Below are 23,344 nucleotides of genomic sequence, written 5' to 3'. Positions count from 1 at the left end.
TCATGGATAACTAATCAGAATCACAATTTACACACGGAGCACTTGCACTTTAGCACTGAGGGGAGCAATAGCGACATACTGTCTGGCGGAGCACTTTGGGAGCCGGTACTAACCAGGGGAAAGCAGCTGTCCCACGCAACGCCGCACCACGACTCGGAGGAGCCAGCTCGGACACCGCGAACACCAGGCACGCCACCGCCGCCCCGGGACTTCAGGTCCCGGCAGCCTTCGCGGCGGAGGCGTGTCTCCTGACGCGTGACAAACGCGCCAGGAGGGGCGGATAAAAACAGGAAGCCCTCAGCTACGCGGGACGCGAGCGGGTCACCCGGGGCGAAGCCCGGGCAAAGGACGGGCCCTCTGTGGCCCTCAGAGGCACGATAAGGCCAGGCTAGGCCACCCCTCTGACAGCTATCATTTGGATTATAAGGTACTGTTCCCAGTTTTGATATTTTGCTTAAAATACTCTATAGAGTCATTGGCCTGCCATCTCGTCGCTGGTGATTGTTTGATTTCCATAGCACATTGTTTTGTCAACATCTACGGAACCCATTTGAGTTGAGCTTTGAAAGGCTGCCTAAAGTCGCAGCTCCAATTATGGGGAAAAAACTGGTTCCTGCCCCCGTAGAGACAGTGAACACTCTAGATTCTTATCTTGTGCAAGTGGTCAGTAACATTAATAATAAGAGAAGGCAATCTCTTGGTCTGAGTCAATCACCCATTTTGCCTATAGAAAGCCCTTCCACAAGCGTACTAAGTACAGCGACATCTGATTCACTGCTAGAAAATCCGCCGTTACATCTTGCAGATTCAAACCTTCAAGACAACTGCACTGAGGTTGCTGCTGACTCTGACCCTTCAATAGATAGAACAGACTTAATAGACTTATCAGATAACGCTATTACTGATCCAAACCACCAGATAGCCGCTACGGATGAAGACCTACAACCACTGCAGCCTGCCACACGGGCTGTTAGAGCTTGTAGAAGACTCCCAGTAAAGAGGGGGGGAAACAACTAGGTAGGAAAAAGCCCGCCACCCCACCCCCTAGGCGGGTGGGGAAATATGTAGATCCCGACACTGATATTGAGTCAAAACGCATTTCCGATGACGACCTTTTTAATAGGATTCAAGACATGATAGACAGCAAAATTAGGACTATAATTAAACCCCTGATCGGGAAACTGGATAAATTAACATCTGAGGTTAAAAAGCTGGGTGAGGTACACAGCAAATTGGTTGATGAGGTAGAGAATTTATCCTCCCTCGTCACAAATATAACACCCACGGACGTGGAGGTTACCCCAATTGAAAGCAATTCACAGCCCATTCAACAAGGGCTGCTGCTTCCGCCAGTATTACCCTCATTACCTACTCCTGGTCAAGATGTAGACGTTGGAGACTCCGACAACAGTACTACTGGTGCCACAGTGGTAACACATCAAGAGGATGTTTCAGCCCAATTTATATTGGAAGCTTCACCGGTAGTACTGGTGCTGGCAAATGTCCCTGTTCTATCACAAAATAAAATAGAGTCCAATCAGGGCCTAAAAGATAAAGCGTTACATTGGCTCACTAACAATATGCACATGGCACAACAAGGGTTCGATAAATTGGCAGCGGACATTGTTATGACCAGGAGGGTATCTTGGATTGGCAGTAAGCCAAAAAAGTTTAAAGGGGATTGTGTTATTTTAAAAACTTTGCTAATGCCGAGGTCCTCCCGGATATCCTGAGCAATGTTTTCCCACCCCAACGTCGTAGTGGTTCTATAATTCCCCTTACCCTTAAGTTTTTCTATGATGAGACTCAGTTTGCTATCTTACCCAATATCCCCAGTTATAAAAGACACATTAACACCAGCAGCTGGGGAGGGGTTACCAGATCTCGACATTCTAATGACTGGTTTCAGCCCATAGCATACCGGGAGCCAGGAAGACTTAATTACCTGAATGAGCTAAACAACAGGCCTGTCCTTGCACAGGAGCCAAGAATAAACGGTTGGGGTGCCGGCCTTCTGGGTTACGAACATAGTGTTCGAGGCAACAGGCCTACACATTGGTTGAGAAACGATCAGTTTTTGACACGCCCAAATACCCCGCAACCTATGTGGAACTCAGCTCTATATGGACAGGGTCGGGCAGCCACTCCCTTTGAGTGGGATTTTGCTACAGGAAATAGGTTTGGTCCTTTATCTGATTTAAATACCTGTGATTGACTTGAACCAGGAGTCGATCAAGAAAGGGAGGTGTTGAACAACCCAATATCAAAATGTGGTGGTCTTAATAGTGTTGAGCACTTCAGTAATCCTGCTCCCAACGTAGCACTAGAGTCTCAAGTGCCAATTAATTTCGCCCAGCAATTAATTTCATCTCGGACTGTGGCCTGTGCTAAAACGAGTACGCTGGGAGAGGACACTCAGAGCCTTTGTCGTGCGGAAACTAGCGAGGGACCATTATTGCAACTAATAGTTGAAGGTGACTCAGAGGGTGTAAACGAATTAAGGTTACCCACTGACTCCTGTAAGATCATTAGTTGGAATGTAGCAGGTTTAATTGCAAAACGCCAGGACCATGCCTGGCTGAGCTTTGTTTCAAAGCATCACATCATCGCCTTGCAAGAAACCTGGGATACATCCAATAATCTTTGGTGGGACGGGTTCACCTGCTTTACTAAACCTGCAGTCCCTAGCAGGGCGGGTAGAGCAAAAGGTGGATTGGTGATTCTGTTTTCCTTGGATCTAACAGGAAGTTATAGGCAGATCAGCTCTGACTCTGATAACATCCTAATGGTTGAAAGGGTGATTAACAAAACAAGCAGGACTTTATATGTCAACTTTTACAATTCTGGGAACAGTGACTACAGCGGTCGCAATATTGCCAGTCTGGACAGTATTTTAAATACAGTATCACAGAATATCGAGTTAGTTTTTGAGTTTATTTTATTAGGCGATTTTAATATCCATCTATGTAACTTAGCCTGTAAGGGAAGAGGAGCCAATGAGGTCGACGACGCGGCCTTACAGGGACCCCACTTTGAACATTCCGCAGAAGGGCAGGAGCTTGAAGATTTATTGGCTAACTATGACCTATACGAACCTCACTGTGGCCTGAGAATGCCAACCTTTATCGGCGCTCAAAATGGCACAGTTATTGATTATATTTTTGTCTCACCAGGGATTCTAAATCGGACTACGGCCTATCGTACAGTCGCAACACACTACAGCGACCATAACCCAGTACTACTTGAAGTGGCCTGGGGTGCCCAGATGGGGGCGCCACCATTAACTGCAAAACCGGCACATCCCCTGAGGATCACTGACCAAGATAGACGATTGAAGTGGGCCAAAGTGATCCCGGAAAATTTTTATGAAAAATGCTTCCCTAAAATTAAAGATCATGTGGAGCTCTGTAAAAATCCAGGCACTCAAGGTAAAAACATAGTAGCAGCTTATGAGGCAATATGCAACCAGGTTTCTAAGGATCTTTTAGCCAAACCCACCCAGGGAGCACAAGGACATAAACGATGGTTTGATTCCGCATGCTCGAAAGCCCACAGAGAACTGTTGGTGGCCCTAAAAAACGTTCCAAGGGACAAAGCTGACATTTCGAGACTAAGGAAAACTTATAAGGCAGCCATAAAGAATCGTAAAGACACCATCAAACGCGACACATGGGATAATCTCCTTTCAGCGGCAGTGCTGAAGGACAGCAGGAGATTTTGGGAGATCATCAAACAGCCCCTATTTTCTGATGATAGTAATGCACCCATGGACTGTGTGATAACGGATGAAAAATGGCTGTCTTTTTTCAAAAATGTCTATGGGGGGGACGATGAGGGAATCAAAAAGGGTCTATTGCCCAATATGGTTGCACGTCCCATCATCTTTAACCCCCAAGAAGTGGAAAAAGCTCTTCTGGCAACCATCAAACATAAGGCACCTGGTCCCGATGGAGTCCCTGCTGACTTTTTTTATGTACTCACCTAAACTGTGGGCTGAGGTTATGTCAAATGTATTTAATGCAGTTAATGGTAATCCAGCACCCGCCTCGTGGGCCATATCCACCATTGTCCCCATTTTTAAAAATAAAGGTCAGCGGGACGACCCCGCGTTTTATAGGCCCATATCCCTCTTGGACTCAACTATAAAAATCCTGGGCAGAGTCCTTTTATCCAGATTGAGGGAGAACGTTGAGGGTTGTGGTGGGTTGTCTGACCTGCAATATGGTTTTAGGGAGAGAAAAGGGACCAATGAACAATGTATTAATCTGCATCTGCTCATCTCTAAGTACACGGTGGCCAAGGAGGGTTCTGTGTTTTTGGCTTTTATGGACCTCTCCTTGGCCTTCGACCTTGTTAATAGGTCAAAACTATGGTCAATTCTGATGGAGATGGGCATCGACGAAGCTTTGGTCACGTTCATGGCCACTTTGCATCAGGAGCTTTTTGCAGCCGTCCGAGTGTCAAATAATGGCAGATGTACCCCACTGTTTAAATCTTTAAAGGGGGTACGGCAGGGTTGCATTTTAGCCCCCTCGCTTTTTACCATCTACATTAACGGCCTGGGGGCACACCTGCGAGGCCAGGACGCGGACGTTCCACGTGCAGGAGATGTCCATATCCTGGCACTCCTGTACGCGGATGATGCCGTGTTGATCGCCCGCACTGGTGTAGGACTCCAGCGCCTCCTGGATGCTTTTGGCTCCTTCATGGATAATTTGGACCTTAAGGTTAATGTTTCCAAATCACACACGATGGTAATGGGGCGTGAGTGTACCAAAAAAAGACATAAATCATTCTTTTGCAGAGGGGTCCCGGTCTCTAAGGTAACCACATTCCCCTATTTGGGTGTACTGTTTGACCAGAAAGGAACGTGGGGGCCACAGATAAGAGCAAAGAGGCTGGCGGTCGCCAGATCTTCCTCAGCGCTCTTGGGTTTTGCTGGTAAGCTGGGAGCCAGGCCCATGGAAGCCCTTTTAAAAATCTACAAGTGTAAGCCTGTGGCCATTGTACTATATGGATCCCCTTTGTGGGGGTACGTAAATCTTGACCCCATTCAGAGAGCTGAAAATAGATTTATTAGATCTCTCCTCTCTGTCCCCCAGTCAACCCCAACTTATTCCATCCACAAAGAGGTGGGCTTACCCTACCTGTCAGATTTATTGAGTTTAGCGCCCCTGACCCTGTGGCTGAAAATGTGGTTGAATGAAGACCTTCCTTTGAACCACATAATATTGAAGGATGTCCTATCACTTGACAAACATAGCAGTATCCCTTGGCTGGCCTATTTAACTAAATCATTTACTGAATTGGGTCGTCCAGAACTCTTTTCAAGCCCAGAAAAAATCAGGTCTCTGGACATAGGCAATATAAAAAAGTCATTCAGGGAAAGGAAGGAAGCGCGTCGCGAGGAAGTTGGGCACACAACCTCCTGGTGAGTGTACCCTCCATCTCACCGTACCTTAGTTTTGTCACATTCCCTTATCACAGGTTTTTACTAACTAAGTTCAGGTTTAACCTGTTACATTTTTATTTAGGTTCTTTTAAGTGCTGGCAGAAGCCAGACTTAGCCCCCCCATGCAGTTGTGATCACTTTTCTGTGTAGGACACAATGCACTTTGTCATGTTTTGTAGCTTGTATCATGAGCAGAGGAAAAAATATTTGCTCCCCATCCTGAAAGAAGCGGGATTCACACAGGTGCGTCCCGCACTGCTCTACTTACAGCTCCTGACAAATCCCCGCACAACTTTCTGTATTGCTAACTTTTTAGTGGCCGCTGCAAGGGTAAAAGTGGGTGGCCAAATTTCGCCTTAAAAATTTCTTCTTTTTCTTTTAAGTGTTGTTGTGTTTTTCTTTTGACATGAATTGTAATAGGTATCTTTTAATCTTGTATATAGTATTTATAATGCGCATCTAGATTGATGCTTTTTAGGAAAATGTAGGGTTATGTATGCATGTATTCCTTATCATGTTTTTATTGTTTTTTGTTTCTTTGTATGACTTGGAATAAGTCGAATAAAGATATTCTGACTGACTGACACTGATAAGCAGTAGTAAAGTGCCCAGAGTATCTGAACCAGCAAAAACAAAGCCCAACATACAGTTAAAATACAGAAGATAGAGTCAAAAAGACTGGGGAAACCATGTGAAGGATGTCAGGTCTAACAGGTATCACTTTACAACAAGCAAATGGTTTAAGTTGGATTATCAGACAGTATTTTGTTGTTAAACGATGATGACTGTACCAGCGTGTATAGAGGCTAATAGAGTCTCATATCTAAAGGCCAGTTATACTGTTTTTGAAATTGTACCTCTGCTTCTTTAAGTGCTGGGTAGAACTTGACAAAAAACATTGCTTGTGCCAATGAGCACTCGTTTGCCTAAGCTTCAGAACATTTGTGGCATTTCCTATTCATGCCTCAGTACATTCCTTTGCACTTTGTAGGCATTATCGGATTGATTTTTTCACCTTGATCTATTTAGTCATGAAGATCAAATTCTAAATGTTGTAATAAACATTACATGTTAAAAATAAAGTTAATGCTCCTCTAATCGCATAATATTGCTATATTTCACTACTATACAAGCAGTGCCAATTGCAGTAACCTTGCAGGCGAAAGGGGCTTGATTTATATTGATGCAGCAGGTGCAGTGGCACAGGGACCAAAAGTTGTCAGAACTCCACCAAACACTGAATATTGCTAAAATGTACTATGAGACAGGTAGTCACAAATACAGCTATCTTTCAGGCACTATGGTACGGATTTGAAGGTGCAGCAGGTACAGTGGCACTGGGCTCAAAGATTTGCAGAACTCCTCTAGAGATCTAATATTGCTATATTTTACAACTAAACAGACAGTCATAAGTGCAGTTATCTAGCAAGCATCAGGGTCATGAATTCAATAGTGCAGTAGATGCAGTGGCACGGAGACAAAAATATCCAGGTCTCCCATTAAACACCTTATATTGCTATATTTTGTTCCTAAACAGGCAACCACAATTGCAGTTACCTTACAGACAACAGAGACATGATTTGAATAATGCAGTAGGTGCAGTAGCACTGGGCCTAAAAGTTGTCAGAACTCCTCTCAACACATAATATTCCTATATTTTACCACTAAACAGACAGTCACACCTGCTGTTACCTTGCAGTTAAAAGGGACTTGGTTTGAATGGTGCAGCAGGTCCTGTGGTTCTAGGGACAAAAGCTCTAGGGACCCCACTAAAACCAGATTATTGCTAAAGGTTACTACCAAAGAAGATACTCATAAGTGCACTCATCTGGCAGACAATAAGGTCATGATTTAAATGGTGGAGCAGGTGCAGTGCCACCAAGACTAAGGGCTTAAGGCACCCCACTAAACACCCAATATTGCCATATTTTACTACTAAACAGGTACTCACAAGTGCAGTTACCTCACAGACATCAGGGTCATGATTTGAATGGTGCAGAACTCCTCTAAACACTTAATATTGCTATATTGTACTATTATAAAGGCAGACACCATTTCAGTTATCTTGTAGTTAAAAAGGTGCTCGTTTTGAATGGTGCGGCAGAGCCAGGGCCAAAATCCCTAGGGATCCCATTAAACGCAGAACATGTATACATTTTACCTCTAAACAGGCAGTCACAAGTGCAGTTATCTAACAGGCATTAGGGCCATGATTTCATGGTGCTGATGGTGCAGTGGCACTAAGACCCAAAGATCTAGAAAACCCTCTATAATGCAATATTGTATTACTAAACAGGCAGTCACAAGTGTAGTTACTTTACAGGCAATAGGGTCATGATTAGAATAGTGGAGCAGCCTCAGGGCCATAAGCAGTCAGAAGTCCTCTAAACACCAAATATTTCTATATTTAACTATTAAATAAGCAGTCACATGCGCAGTTACCTTGCAGGCACTAGGTCACAATTTAATTGGTGTAGCAGGTACAGAGACACCGGGGCCCAAAGCTCTAGGAACCCCTCTAAACACCAAATATTGGAATATTTTATTACTAAACAGGCAGTCACAAGTGCAGTTACGTTACAGGCAATAGAGTCATGCTTTGAATGGTGCAGCGGGTGCAGTAGCACTGTGGCCAAATGTTGTTATAACTCCTCTAAACACCAAATATTCTTATATTTTACTACAATACACATGAGTCACAAATGCAGTTATCTTGCAGGCACTAGGGACATGATTTGAATGGTGCTGCAGTTGCAGTGGCACCATCCCCAAAAGTTTTCAGAACTCCTCTAAACACATATTACTATTATATCAGTTATTATTTCCCTCTCATTTTATTGTTCAACATTTTGCTATCACTTACCTGCACTATACCACTAGTAACAGCACAATATGTTGCCTTTTTGTACATAAACAAGTCATACCACTTTAACAGACTTTCTGTAACATATATTAAAACTACTCAGCAAGCTACAACTTACAACAAAAAACAGCCCATTATTAATTACACAGGTGAAACCGAATGCATTTACCAATGCTTTTTTACATTACTGCTGGCAACCACTTCTGATGCACTGAGGTGATCGCTGGTAATAATCCTTCATATGGTGGCAATCAGTGTAATCTTGTCTGATGTTTCCCCTATTAGAACACTAATTAGATTAGTAGCTGTCAGTGAATTTCATTGAACAGAAGTAGCTCTTATTACAGAAAAGGCTAGAGACGCCCAATTTAGAGGGTGACCAACCAGCCGGCCATGTTAGTAGAAGCTATGGCCTCTTCTCCCATGACAAAGGGCCACCCACCAGACTTACAGATCCCTCCCTGTATGGCCTGGATTGCTATGCCATCACTGCAACAGCTTCTGTTGTGGTTGGTCTGAAGGCTGAAGTGTTTGTGGAGTCGGCACCAACCATGCATGTTGGTCCTGCTCAGAAAGCTTTCTTGGTTTTCAAAAATAAACTTCCTTGGTGAGGGTCTGGTCCTGAAACCCATCCATGCAGGAAGCTTTCTTTCTGTGCGAGGAGGCCACTGAGTAATTTTTCCTTCCTAGAGCTGCATGCTTGAAATCAGTACTATTTTAGAATGAATTTCATTTTTTGTGATTAACAGGTTAAGCTCGCCATAGACTGTTACAGATTTTTACCTGACTACAAATGTATCACATTTCTTACCACCCAATATTTCTTTCAGGAATGGATTCTCGTTAAGCATATTGACTTTTTAATTAACACATTTTCAATACTGAAATAATTACAGGATGCTGCCAACTGTTCTGGTTCACAGTACAATTGGAATTTTGACTGCTACGATATTTGAAGGCAGACTGAGTGTTTTCTGGCTTCGTTTTGCTCTCTCGTTATTAACTACAGCCTGTCTTTATCTTCATGAGGAGATCATCAAAATTATTACTTCGGAAGCCGATATGTGAACGTGTTTTAAAGAAACAATGAATACCAATTTGTTTTTACCTCCATTCTCTCCTTTCGAAGAATAACAGAAATGCATGCATTGCAAACTTCCCTTCTAACAAGGAAATTCTTCATAGCACTCCGCTCTGTATGACAGCTGTACTATTCAAAGGCCAGACGTTCCAAGTTACCTGTAAAATTAAATTGCGAACCTACACAAAAATCGATAAATGTTAAATATTTCCCGAAATTAAAAAAATACCACAAACACCAACAATTGCAATACAGATGTTCCCATCTTTTGCATCAAACACTTAAGGTGAAGCCCGGCATGATGTCAACAGTTGGTGAGGAAGGGGTTAAAGCCCTAACATTCAACCGCCGTCCTCCTGTCAGTTCTCGCACATGGCTGATCTTTGATCTCTTGTTCTTTAAATCACTTCTGTTCCCGATTTCTGGTTTCTAAAGAAGGTTGTAAAAGCCCTTCCCACTCATAACTCATGGAATGTGCTCTTCGTATAGCCTTTCTGTTCACTGCTCGAGTCGGGGGTTCTTCTATGAAAATATTTGAACGTTTAAGCATCATACTTCCAGTTTGTGTAGTTTCTCCCTTTGAAGCCAAACTTTATACTACCTCATGTTTCACTGTGAGTCTGTTTTCCACAACTCAAATCTGACCCACGTGTTTTTTTTTTTTAACTCGAAGCATCTGTCTGGTTCATATTTCAATCCTGTTAAATGTAGGCATTCCTCTGCAGTCAGTTTCTACCAGCCACAGAGACCTTCTGACCATGACAAAAAACAGCCAAATGTATGTGTAGCCACGTAGTCCCCCCCCCCTGTAAAATGAACCACACACACACACACACACTTTTAAAAACCCAAGCCAGGCGTTGCAATGGCATTACTATTAATGGGTCGAACTGTACAACCTGGAGAACACCGATTTGATTTCAAGTTTGAGGATAATCAACAAAAGTGGTCAGGTAGCATCTAACCATAATGCTCACAAATGTGCTGCTGAAATTACATGAATCCGTACAAAAAATAAATAAAAAACACACACACCACTAAGTCAGAAGTTTCCACGAAACAAAATTACAATCCTGCAGTTAAACAGATCAGGCGTTTGACCGCACATCTAAGGAATAATACAGCTAAGTGAGAGGTTACACGGCAGACAGTAAATCATGTAGACACCAAGACAAAAACTGTCAGTGTTTATTGGTTAGGTTTGGAAATGCACACAGAAAAAATGTAATACAGAACGCGTTTTAAACATATTCTGTTGCACGTGTTGAGGGACAGCGCAGCAAGGTCTCCTTAAATAGGGCATACGGATAGTAGGAAGAGTAAGAGGTAAACATTCCAGTGTGCACTTTGTTTTTGAGTTGGGTCAGTAGAAGTAATCTGACATTCCATTCATACTTTGGTGCAAGTCTGCGTTCATGGGTCTCATGCCTAAGCAAATGTGTTGAACTCCTTTGTCGTCAGAGTGTCACTGGCACACGACATTTGAACAGAATACTTCCTCAATTGTGGGTAGGATTAGGAGTGAAGACCTAAGTGAGATAGTCTCAATTTACAGAGACGACTGCCATCAATTGGAATGCCGTTTGGTGTTGGCTTGCATGGACCATGGTTCTTATGCTGTCGCAGAGGTAGGCTCATTTGACTCGCAATGTATACTTTTTTGTGACGCTCATCAAAAATTGCAGCAAGCTATACCTATGACTCTTGGTCAGAGCGACCAAGGACAAAGTATATTGCTCCTTCATATACTGCACGTTTGGTTGAATTAGGGAAGAAAGTCTGGGCTCTCCTGTACTTTGGAAAGCCTGTACAGTTGCTGGGCAGTAAATATGTGTGTTCAAGAGCTGTGTGTGCGCATGTCTGTGAATGGTCTGTGGATGGAAAAGACTTTAATGCGCCATCACTAGTGGATCATGATCAGATGGTGATACACAGATGTCGTTAAATGGTCTGTCGCAGCTACACCAGGACATTATAATCACAAACTTAATAAATGTATATGTAATAAATTGGAAATGGGTAATTGGCCAGGAACTGTGTTGTAACAGCATTTAGCGAACTGGGTTGGGTACTTAATCCGATAGCTGAACCAAGTCATAGAAGAAATGAGTTTGACAATATTGACACATATTTTGTAACATGACGCTGACAACTGGGTGTGGTGCAAATCACATAACAGTTCCGTAGACATATGGATCATTTTGTTAGCACCACCGAGCTCGCTCACAAGTGGTGAAAGGAGGTAGGTGACTTGCACAGTTTCCCACAGGAATCTTTCATCATGCCACCATTGTTTTTTGGTTGTGGTTATGGTCTGCAGGTGCCCGCAGAATTGTGAGTGATGTGTGGTTATATTTCTTAAGAGTCTTATCCATTTTTCCTCTTTTGCCAGGACCATACCTATGCCTAGCAGCAAGATTCCACTGTCGAGTCACGACTCTCACCTATTGGAGATCTTTTTGTTGTCAATCAGGATTGTTTTCTCAAATCCATCCAAATGGATGCCCTTTCTTAGTTAAATGCTGCAACCGAAAGTCTTTCTCTACAGAAGCCTACATTTAGGGGAAACACAATCTTACCATGTTGTTCAGCACTATCCCACTAGGGTGATTTATGTGGTTTCACAGTTATTGTATTCCATTTCCGGTGTATCACTTTAGCAGGATAAAAATGTATTTGAAAGCAAAACGTGCACTAAATGAATGTTAGCTTTGGTAGCATTGAGGTAAGCAATGTGTGGTTTCTTCTTTTACCTTACACTGAAACAAGTATTTTTTCAACGAGTCTGGGGCGAGCAAGATTACTCTGCATACCAAGGCTTCAAAGATCTCGGTTTAGTACAGAATTAACTATGTGTGTCCAATCATTGAATAGTGACTGCGCTGAATGATCTCCGTTCGGCACCAAAGAGTGGTGGTGGCTTTCGCATAGGCGTGGCCTGGAGAAAATAGACAAGGTTTACTGTAACTGTTAGGAACTATGGAAGAATGAGGGAGATGCTTTTAGTCTTAAGAGGTACCTTGGTTGCAATGCTATACAGAAATTCATTTGCTGATGCATAGGACCCATGAGAGGAGGTATCTATTCTTTTATGTTACATATACTCAAACATGGCGGGCATGCTCGATTAACTAGCCCCCCTGAGATAAAAAAAAAAGCAGGGTCACGCCTTCCAGATCTTGGTTTAACTCTGACAACTACTCCGAAAGGAGACAACTAAGGAACACAGAAAGATGATGGAGGGACAATCCAACCGTTATCCTCCATGAACAACTTAGAACCGTTAGCAGGAAGTACAACAATCACATCAAGAACAAAAAAAAATGTTCTTCTGCACTGCGCTCGACAGCGCTAAAAACAGACCCATGTAGCTCTTTAACATTATCAGGCAACAAATCTCCAAGCCTGCTACGTTCTCAGTGATGGCCTCCAAAGAACTGTGCGACAACTTCACCAATTTCTTTAATGAGAAGATTACCAATTTCGAGCTCTCACTGGTCACCAACAACAACCCGCCACCACCCCCCCACCAATAGAAGCACCTCTGGGGCGTATGATAATGCACCCACACCTCCTACCAAACCCTGGTCACTCTTCCACCCCATTCAGTAAGCAGAGATAGTCCGTTACCTACCCAAGTGACCAAAAAGCTGAAACTCTCCCTAGCCCTACTCTGGTGCAAGATCATAAACAGCTCACTGAGAAGCGGATTTGTTTCTGACTGCCTCAAAGTTAGGCAAGTCACGCCACTGCTGAAAAAAACAGGCCTTGACATAAAGGACCTGAATAACTTTAGACCTGTCTCCAACTTACCTCTTCTTTCCCAAATCCTGGAAAGATGCATACTTCAACAACTAACCCAACACATGGATAGTATCAACCTCCTCGACCCGCATCAGTCAGGCTTCAGAAAAGGCTGCAGCACTGAAACTGCGATCCTCAACGTCATTGACGATATCCACAAATCACTTGATTCGGACCATTGCTGCTGCCTCATTCTTCCAGACCGATCGGCAGCACTTAACACAGTCAATCACAATCTTCTCATTAAGGCCTTCCAAAAAAGGGCCGGACTTGACGAGGTGGTCCTTCCCTGGTTCTCCTCCTTCCTACATAACTGCACCCAAAGAATCAAAATCAAAAACTGTACGTCCGATCTACACCCAGTCAGCAAGGGAGCCCCCCAGGGTTTAGTGCTCTCCCCACAACTTTTCAACATTTACATGGAACCCCTCAACACCCTACTCAAAAAAGACAACATTCCCTTCCATCTGTATGCAGACGATACTCAGATCTACTTGGAAACCTCCTCCATCAAAGACATTCAAAGACTTAACGACACATTGAGAGAAGTCCAACACTGGCTGTCAAGTAATCACCTCAAACTGAATCAAGACACAACGGAAATACTCTTCATTTCAAACAAAGAAGAGAACCCCCAAATTGTGGAATGGCTAAAAGTTATTGATGCGATCAACGGGAACCTCACCCTGGCTGATTCTGTGAAATCATTAAGTATCACATTAGACCCGATACTGGACATGGCCAAACGGTTGTATGTCAGTACAACGCATGCTTTTACCCCGCATGCCATTACAATGCGGGAATTACAACGCAAGTCGTTACAACGACTTGCGTTGGGGGCGCTGGATAGTGGAATAGTTTAATTTTCTATTCCAACTCCAGTCCCCGTGGATAGTAGGGAAGGTGTTGGATAGAAAATTAAACTATTCCCTATCCAACAGCGCCCTCCAGCGAAAGTCGTTGTAACGACTTTCGTTGTAATCCCCGCGTTGTAATGGTAGTGCGGGGTAATAGTTGCGTCGTAAAGGATGTTCCCCTGGCCAAACACATTAAGAACTCAGCTAAGAGCGCCTTCCTCAACCTGAAGTTACTGAACAAAATAAAACCTTTGATCCTGCCCAATGATCTCAAACAAGCCACCCAAGCATTGGTGTTGTCAAGACTAGACTACGGGAATGCAGTCCTATCATAAATAGCAAAATCACATCTAGCTCCCCTCAAAACAACTCTCAATGCGGCAGCCAGAATGGTCCCCAGAATCAAGAAATTTGATCACATCTCACCTGCACTCAGAGAAGTGGCTCCCAGTTAAAATGTGGGCGAGCTTCATAACAGCCTGCCTCACACACAAAGCCTTGCATACCGGAATATCTGGCTTCCAAACTCAAAAGCGCCAGTAAGACCAGGAACCTCAGTAGCTCGGACACTCTCCTACTCATCCTGCTGAAAACACGCAAACAAAAAACGCCGTCCGATCCTTCACCGGGAACGTGCCCAAAATCTGAAACTTTATTCCCCCTCATATCAGAACTATTCCATTTTTTGCAAAATTCAAAAGTCAGCTCAAAGTCTTGTTCCTCGACCGTTCCCTAGTAAACCGATAGGGACAGCCGGAATGCTGAAGCAGACACCCCGCTACGCTTCGACTCTTGTGTCCTAAAGACACTTACCCCCGACTTGCCGCTGAACCCATTCTTGTCACTCCTCCCTGAAAATGGAGCTCTACTCAGGACAGCAACTTTCCTTTAAGACTTTCAAAGTCCTCAGCGCCTCATGGCTATGCCTCGATTTGGAACACTGTCCTTGACCCATTCTTACTATGAATGTATTGGTATTTTCTGCAATGCAACTGATGTAAAGCGCTCTGATACCCTCGGGTCTGGCCAGCGCTATATAAAACTTCCTAATAATAATAATAAATAATAATAATATACTATTTGCTGACTTCGCTGAGCAGCATACATTGGTTTGGTATGGACGTACGCCCTGCCAATACTTAAACACTTTGCCCATTCTGCAACTAGAAATGTAAACTATATCAGCAGCAGCCATGCTGAATCAGCCACCTATAACTATACTAGTCTAATTATGGCAGAGGATGGCTGTTTAATATTTATGTGGCTCCCCTTTTGGAAATAATGAGATCACATGGTTTTGTCACAGTCTCCTATGCAGACTGTGGTACCCATTAAAACCAACATAGAAGAAGTTGCCTCTCACTTCAAGAAATGCATGACCGCAGTGGTTGACTGGATCAGCTCCCACAGCTTGAAGCTAAATCCTGAAAAGACAGAGGTCTTCCTTTTCAGATGTCACACCTCTTTTTGGAACAACACTTGGTGGCCGCAATCTCTTAGTTCCCTTCCCTATATTGCCCCTAAAGCAAGGTACCTTTACTTTAAAGAGCAGTCAAAATCATCTTGCTTCCTCCTGCTGATAACTTGAAGACGATTTTGTCTTTTCTGCCTGTTTATCTGCAGAAAACAGCAGTTACTTCTCTTGTTCCTTACGGGTTAGACTACTGTAATGCACTTTATGTTGAGGTCCAGCTAAGTATCCTGAAGAAACATCAGAGGCTGCAAAATGCAGCAGTTCGAGGTTTGAAGAACATCGACAAATTTGAGCCCATCTCCAAAGCTATGAAGGACCTCCATTGGTTACCCATCAAAAAGACAGTGTTTTTTAAGGTACTCTTGTTCATAAATGTCTTTATCATCAAGGTCCTGACTTTAAAAAACTAAAATGGCCTGGTTCTTTTCAAGGAGTTCTCTTCAATCAGCTTCAGCTAGAAATGTTTCTGTTTGCTTTGACAACAGGGGTTCTTGGGGTGGCATTAGCTTCTCTTTTTACCCTTCCAGGCGAAAATCTCCATAGGCAGTTCTCACCCTCTTCACTAATCGGTAATCGCCCTTGGGCATACGTCGTGCTATACAAAATTCAATCTAATCAAACTGGCAATCTTTAAATTATTTATTTTATAGATGAATGCTCCCCTCTTCAAATATAGCTTACTGGGACGCCACTCATGTATTGTCTACGAATCTCAAAAGCCATCAGGGATCCTCCCAAAGGTGTTGCAGAAGAAAGTATTTATAGTAGGGTAGCCTTATGTGTTTTACAGTAGAGAACAGTAGGCACCTGATGTTCAAATGTAAAAAAATAGGCAAAGTCTCATTCAGAGGCAATATGTCATTTATCGAATATATTAATTAATTTGCCAATGACTGGTATTTTCCACATCTAATTGACAGAAATAGGAATGAATAAAAGCGTTTTCCCATATATGTGACCAGAACCCCACGTATGGCAAAACAAAATACCCAGCAGGTTCTATGGACAGTTCTATGGACAGGCGGGCAAGGTACAAACTGTGTGCAAAGACCACAAGGAACGGCTGAAGGCTGTGCACAACTAATCCTCGGTGGGTCCCGGAGTAGCGTGCTACCCGCCGAAAAAGCGATTCGACGCCTCGTCAGGGGTAGTAAGCGCTATATAAATGCAATTACAATATAATACAATACAAAGAGGCTTAGTGGAGGGCAGTAGCAAAGAAATCATACTCTATGCTCCAAGCCTGCTGGACATGGCTGTATGGCATGGCCGGAGGGCTGTCGAGGACTGGGAATACAGCAAAGTCAACGACCATGCCCCCTTCCCATAGTAGGACCTGAGAGCTGGGGTACAAGCAAACTATAGCATACCATAACACGCTCTAACTAATATGTTGCTAAGAAAACACATGGTTCTCAAATGACTAAACAAACAAAAATAATAAAAACGTCAAATAAATGGATGCTAAGGTTATCATAGCCACAGCATCCATTTATTCGACGATATCATATTGAGAAAAGGCTGAAAATGTCTAGTTATGGATAGCCTCACGGCACTACACTCCGGAGGAGTGGACTGCTTGAGGCCTGACATGCGACATCACCCAAAAAAAAAACAAAGGATGCAAATATTTGTAGAGTCAAATAAGATAGGTAGTAGGATGAAGAGACTGTTACCCATATATAATGTCTGTAGGGGCATTAGATTGGGACAGTAGCACTGCAGCCCTGTAACTGCATTTAATATAACAAAATGTTTGCAAGCGGAAAATCAGCAGCTTGAATTATCGATCTTATTTCTGCTGTGAAATATAATTCTCGTGGCAATGTGTTTTTTGGGGAAATGCACTACAGGATATGTCATGCACATTAGAAGGACTATGTGACTGCAGCCACAGAACTGTTCTTAATGTCTGCAAGGACATTGATGAATTTGTGTGTGGGTCTGAAGTAGTCCTTCTCCACTACACACACAATTTTAAAGTTGTCAGGCTTATACTCGATGGGGAAATTGCAGCCTTCCATGTCCTGGTGTGTATTGCACTTTATACAGTGCTGGCTGCCACACATCCCTGCTTCTGCACAGCAAACACATGCTAGTTTTGTTTAACCCAATGGTCTAATTTAATTAAGATTGAGTAGATAAAAGGTTCTACTGACCCCGAAGAAATTTAAATGTCTGGCCTCCACAAAGCATGCATAATTCTGCACAGATGCATTAACCCTGCAGCCTCCAGACTACTTTACTAGGTTGCAGAAGGCTATTTAGAGTCTTCTTGTCCATACATTCATGTGTCGCTGACAAGTGTCTGTCTGATTTCAGCCTTACCCACCGCTCTCCCATTACACCATCGCATTATCTAAGAGTTCCCACCATTCTCGTTGCCGAGGGCCTTTGTGTCGAATGGTCTGATAGCCACAGCATTCCTTTTGAATCATTTACTGCGGTTATCATGATATATTACATTGCACAAGATGTACTTTTGATGAATAGATTTTGGGGACGCAGCCAAAATGTATTCTGGCGATATTTGTGGGATTCTTTTCTGATAATTTAGCTTATGCAACAATTGCAATCTGAGGCTAGATTACCTAGGTGGCACTGCAAATATGTACACCAACATTTCCAGATTACATAGAATGCCCTGATTGGGGTGCATCTCGCAAAGGCCGAAATACAAAAACGAGCATCTGCACTTGTACAAGAATAAGGGTTTGCATAGCACGCGGATGTCTTTTTGTACTGGCACATACACGTGTCAGTCCGAAACAGCATACCTGCCAACTTGAAGAACAATCTCAAAGTGTAAGGAGGAGGCGGGGCCTCGAAGGGGTGGGCCTCATGCCTAGAAGTACCTAGGAGACACTTTGGAAACCGAACCTGCTCCCATGCCCCCCCCCACACGAAACAAAACAAAAAAACTTACCAAGGCTGGTGCCAATGTACTGGGGTGTTTTCACACCCCTAATGGACCTTGGCAGTTCAAAGCTTCACGAAAATGAGCTGGAATACCACTATTATCTTCATATTTTCGCTATACTAATTCACCACTAATCCTTTACTGGTGCTGGATTAGCGTGCTACTCGCCGAAAAAGCGCTTTGACGCCTCACCAGGGGTTGTAAGCGCTATATAAATGCAATTATAATGCAATACTATTTACAGTGGTTTTCAGCTCATTTCCTGCCACAGTGTGATATCGGCTGCTCGTCAGGTGACCGTGCGATGGGAGCCGATATCGTGTGTCACACTGTGTGAGTTGGCAGGTACGAAATTGTATAGCATGGGTGGCCTGCACTTAATGTGGTGGACCAGATCATTTGCAGTGCTATAAAACAGCAAAACCGTTGTATCAACATATGAAAAAATACGATACTACAGACGTAAACATAACAAAGCGCGCCAACAGAACATTGTCAATGGACCACTGTGGCTCTCGAATGACTGAACGCCAAACATCAGCCTCGACACTATTACTTTTATTGCACACGTGGTGAGCTCTCTGCTGTTGCTCATTATCTTATCTCTGCTGGAATTAATTATTCACCCGAAATAAAATACTGGAATTACGGTTTGGCGTTTCCAAGCAATCAGGAAGTTGATTTCCGAATCATGTCACACCCTGGGAAATACTATGTTGGTGAAGTTAATTTAGTACGTATGTCACACCTCAAGGTGGAGCCCAGGTAAAGGAGTGGTCGCAGACCTTTGGAGCACGATGCACTAGACAAGCGTCAGAGAAGTGACGAAAAAGAATAGATAACCGGCAGGCCTGCGGGGATTGGGCGCGGAGGGTAAACAAATGAACGTACGACGTGCCCGGGACTTCCTGTTGCTGCACCTGTACATGAGACGACTCGTGGGAACCGTGTAGTGCAGACGCAGGTGCGATTGTGCAATGTTATGCGTCAGCCGATTCGGAAACAAAGTCCCAAGTGACACAAAGAGGGTGTAGCAGGAACAATTAAAACGCACGTGGCTAATATTAATAATGCACAGTAAACGAGCAGCAAGGGTCAGCACGCGACTGACCCACGTGCTTTCCAGCTTGTACTAGAAGGGTGTTAAAGAAGTGTAAAACCGTCACAGATGTAACCCATCGTTCTCAACACCACTACTACACACTAGTAAAGAATGCAGAAATTAGGTCTCGAGCGACGGAGAGGTTCATTGCTTAGCATCGTCACTTTGGAACTGATGATGCAGTGCTATATAATGAAAATATGGTAAACAAAACAATCTGGAAGACAGCTAAAGTACCATGCACATTAGGCACATGTGATGATGCATTACGACCCTTAACGTGCCAGCAATGACGAACAAGATCATAAGCATTCATGGAAAATATTGAGCCAGAATAAGAAAGAACTGACTTTACCGTCTGACCTGCATTTGAATACGAGATATATATAATGTTTTTCCTTGCAGTTTTACATAGCGCGAACTCGACCCGAAAGTATACCATCCCCTGCACCAGTTACATTACACCAGGACACATACATTGTTGGTAGGCACGGGGAGATTAAGCGATATGCCCAAAATCCCTGAATGTTGAGACTGGAACCTGTTCCCAGCTCCAAAGTCGGCATATCTGGCCATCCTCCCAAACAGGTAGTGAATATACAGCTGAAAGGCGGGCGGCAGCGGCTTGCGATTCGTAAATGACACCCGCTCCCTCCACTCACTGGCCGGGGAGGACTAGCTGTCCCAGTGCGAGGAATCCGCGCAGTCTGCGAGCAGGTCTGTAGACAACGCACACACGCTCCCTCCAGCCTGACGGCCATCCAGCCACTCCCCCTTCGCTCACCTGGGACGTACAGGTGGTGCAGTCAAGGCATCGGAGTCTGGCCCATGAGCGCGGATTGAGAGGAACGGGTCCCGGCTGCTGCACTCTCCTACCCCGCCGTGCTGAGTACGGAATCTCCGGTCCCAGCTGCTGGCGCACGAGCTCAAAGCTGCACAGCGGAAAGGCGACTGCTGCCCGTTCCGCGTGTAACCTGCCGCGATCAAGCGACTGCCAGTGAATTTCAGGCTCTCCTCCTCCTGCGTCACCATCTCGTCTGTCCCGCCCACCCAGATGCTGGACTCTGTCGCTCTCTCTCCCTGGCACAGACCAGCAGGCAGCGCTCAGACAGGGGCTCGCACTTTCCTGAGATTCTGCGAGGACGCGACAGCAGAGGCCGCCGCTGCCCGTGAAAGGGAACCCGGGAGTTGGGTCTTGCGAAGGCTACAGTCCCGCTCACACGGTGGACACCGGTAGAGGCACTACAATACTGGCAGTATGTGCATCTATACATTCATGACATGGACGATAATTGTTTTTTTTAGTTGTTTTTTTCAGTTTAGGAAGTTTTTATTTGGTTTTAAGAGAAACACAATACAAGATAATAAAATAGTACATGAAAACCGAATGAGAAAGAACATAACGTATAAAAAATGACTATAAAGTAACGGTTCAGCAGGAGGTGATAGGAGAAAAGGAAAGGAAAAGAGTGGAAAGGAGAGGAGAGAGAAAGAGACAAAAGAAGAAAAGGAAGAGAGGACAGTACAGGAAGAAAAAGAAAAGGAAGAGGAAACCTGTGTCGGAAGAAGAAGGAGTAAAAGCAATAGGAGATAAAGGCTCATATATATACTGTTTCGATGCTTCCCATGAAAATTCCAAATTCATATTTTACACGTCTCAATTCCATCTGTTCCAAATTTTTGTGGAATAATACGCACCCTCGCATTGCCCTTCACAAACTCATTCGCCCCAAGAGTGAAGGTGGGGTCCGCTTTCCTAATTTTAAAGCATACCACTCTGCCTTCCTAATTAAACAATCCTTTTCTTTAGCATTTGATTTTCTTGATGCCCCTTTACCCAAATGGATTGCTTTTGAACGTTCATTGTTGAAGGATTTTTCATTCCAACATACTGTTTTTATGTCCAACTGTTCATTTTTGGCCAAACACCCGGTGTTAAAACATTCACAATCTTTGCTACATGATCAGGGCCGGACTGGGAACCAAAACCGGCCCTGGCAAAGTGCTCGGCCCGCCCCCCGCCCACCAGGCGGGAGGGGGGCGAGCGCTTTGCCAGGGCCGCTTTTCAGCCGATTTTTGTTACAGTGCCGAGCTGCAAAAATGGCTCTGCAACAAAAACGGCCCCCAGGGCCCAAAACCGGCCCCCACCCTTGCGGCCGACCGGGGGATTGCCCGGTGCCCACAACGGCCAGTCCGGGCCTGTACATGATGTGTTTTCTAAAGACTTATCTCCTCTTCAATGTTTTTTATCCTCTTGTATATGGTATAATAAATTCCTCAAGTATAAAGGCAAATCTTTCTACTACAAGTATTGGAAGGAAAAGGATATTATATTTGTTCATCAATTTTTTTCCAATGCTTCCATTCTCTCTTTTCTTGAATTGCAAACTTTGTACGACTTGCCTGCATCTTGCCTCGAGGAATACACAATTATTGCTAATGCTATCACCTCTCACTTGTCAACCTTTCCTCCTTTTGGTGCCCTTCCGTCCTTTTCTCCCTCCACTCCCCTTTACCCACTATTCTCCCGTCATCAACCCAAAGCCGCCCTTGTTTATAAAATATTATTATCAAATGTTGTTGTTCGACCTAAATCAGCTCCTGAGCTCGCCTGGGAAACTGACTTATCCGTTTCTCTACCTGTTGATGTATGGGATCGTATTTGGTGTAAATTGTTTAAAGTTTCTGTAGCAGCTCGCCTTACTCAATCACTATTTTTTATTTATCATAGAGCTGTTATCACTCCTGTAAGCATTGCTAAATTTTCACCTTCCTCCAATTCTCTCTGTTGGTCATGTTCTTCTCATACAGGTACGCTCATGCATCAACTCTATGACTGCCACTCTGTTTTTTCCTTCTGGAAATCTGTTTGGAATGTTTGCATGCGTATGTTTCATTATTCTGTTCCGTTATCATTTTTAAATATATTTTTAGGCTCTGATTCCGATTATATAGATATTGCTTCTCCTAGTGCACGCTTACTTTATCTTTTCATTGCTATTGCTTTTAAAGTGATCCTTTCATGTTGGAAGGATAACTCTAAATTATCTGTACATACATGGTGGAACTTTATTTGTGATGAACACAGGATTGCTATTGCTTCCTCCTCCTCTGTCTCTTTAAAAATAAAATCTGACCTTCTCTGGCTCCCTTTTTCTACTTATCTTTCTTCCACTTCGCCTGTCTGATTGCTGAGCCTTTATCTCCTATTGCTTTTACTCCTTCTTCTTCTTCCGACGATAATTGTTTTTAAATGCACATTTTTAGTTCCTGTGAGTTCGCTCACGGGAACTAAAACCAGGTGTTTAGATTGTGTGACACTTCTATGCATATGAGTGACATCCTGGTACACAATAGAACTGGGTTTCGGGCAAAGGAAAATTTTGCCTATCCTTAGTGAACCTTCTATCTGAACCAGTAAGGTGCTATGGACCAGAGATCCAAAAACCCCTAAATCTCCTAAAACACAGACTGTCTCAATTTCCATAAACAACACACAATGGTCCAGCACTCTAATTTTAGTTGTGGTTCACAAGAGGTGATTCATTTTTATATATACGTTTGTAAATCACATTTCATCAGAGCAGTGGCAGTGCAGCAGAGTTGTTTTCAGCAGATTCTTTATTTATAAATTCTGTTTCAGCAGGATAAAAAGACCGTAGCCTACGCGTTTCGTCCCTTCGGACTTCTTCAGGGCAAAAAACACATTTTCTTGCGGTCTGTGCTGAATTCATATACATGTGTGAGTTCTTTTAAGATCTGTTAAAACTCGATTGTATCTGAGATTTCAA

At 43.6% G+C, this 23,344-nt stretch overlaps 1 protein-coding gene across 4 annotated transcripts in view; it reads right to left on the bottom strand.

The window, feature by feature from the left end:
* Window positions 1-20,546, bottom strand: part of HS3ST1 (heparan sulfate-glucosamine 3-sulfotransferase 1) — a 61,272-nt gene extending 40,726 nt beyond the window's left edge. The window contains exon 1 of one of the 4 annotated variants that reach the window (XM_078678465.1): window positions 20,338-20,546. The gene's annotated coding sequence lies outside the window, so the exon portion shown is untranslated. Of the gene's footprint in view, window positions 1-13,209; window positions 13,229-20,215 lie in introns of those variants that run through there. The other 3 variants (XM_078678466.1, XM_078678468.1, XM_078678469.1) reach the window with 3 other exon arrangements.
* Between the last annotated feature and the right edge of the window lie 2,798 nt (window positions 20,547-23,344).

The sequence above is a fragment of the Lissotriton helveticus genome, chromosome 2_2 (genome assembly GCF_964261635.1).
Source record: "Lissotriton helveticus chromosome 2_2, aLisHel1.1, whole genome shotgun sequence".
In the NCBI taxonomy this organism is placed as follows: domain Eukaryota; kingdom Metazoa; phylum Chordata; class Amphibia; order Caudata; family Salamandridae; genus Lissotriton; species Lissotriton helveticus.
The sequence above is the reverse complement of the archived record's forward strand: the minus strand, read 5'-3'. Positions and strand labels throughout refer to the sequence as shown.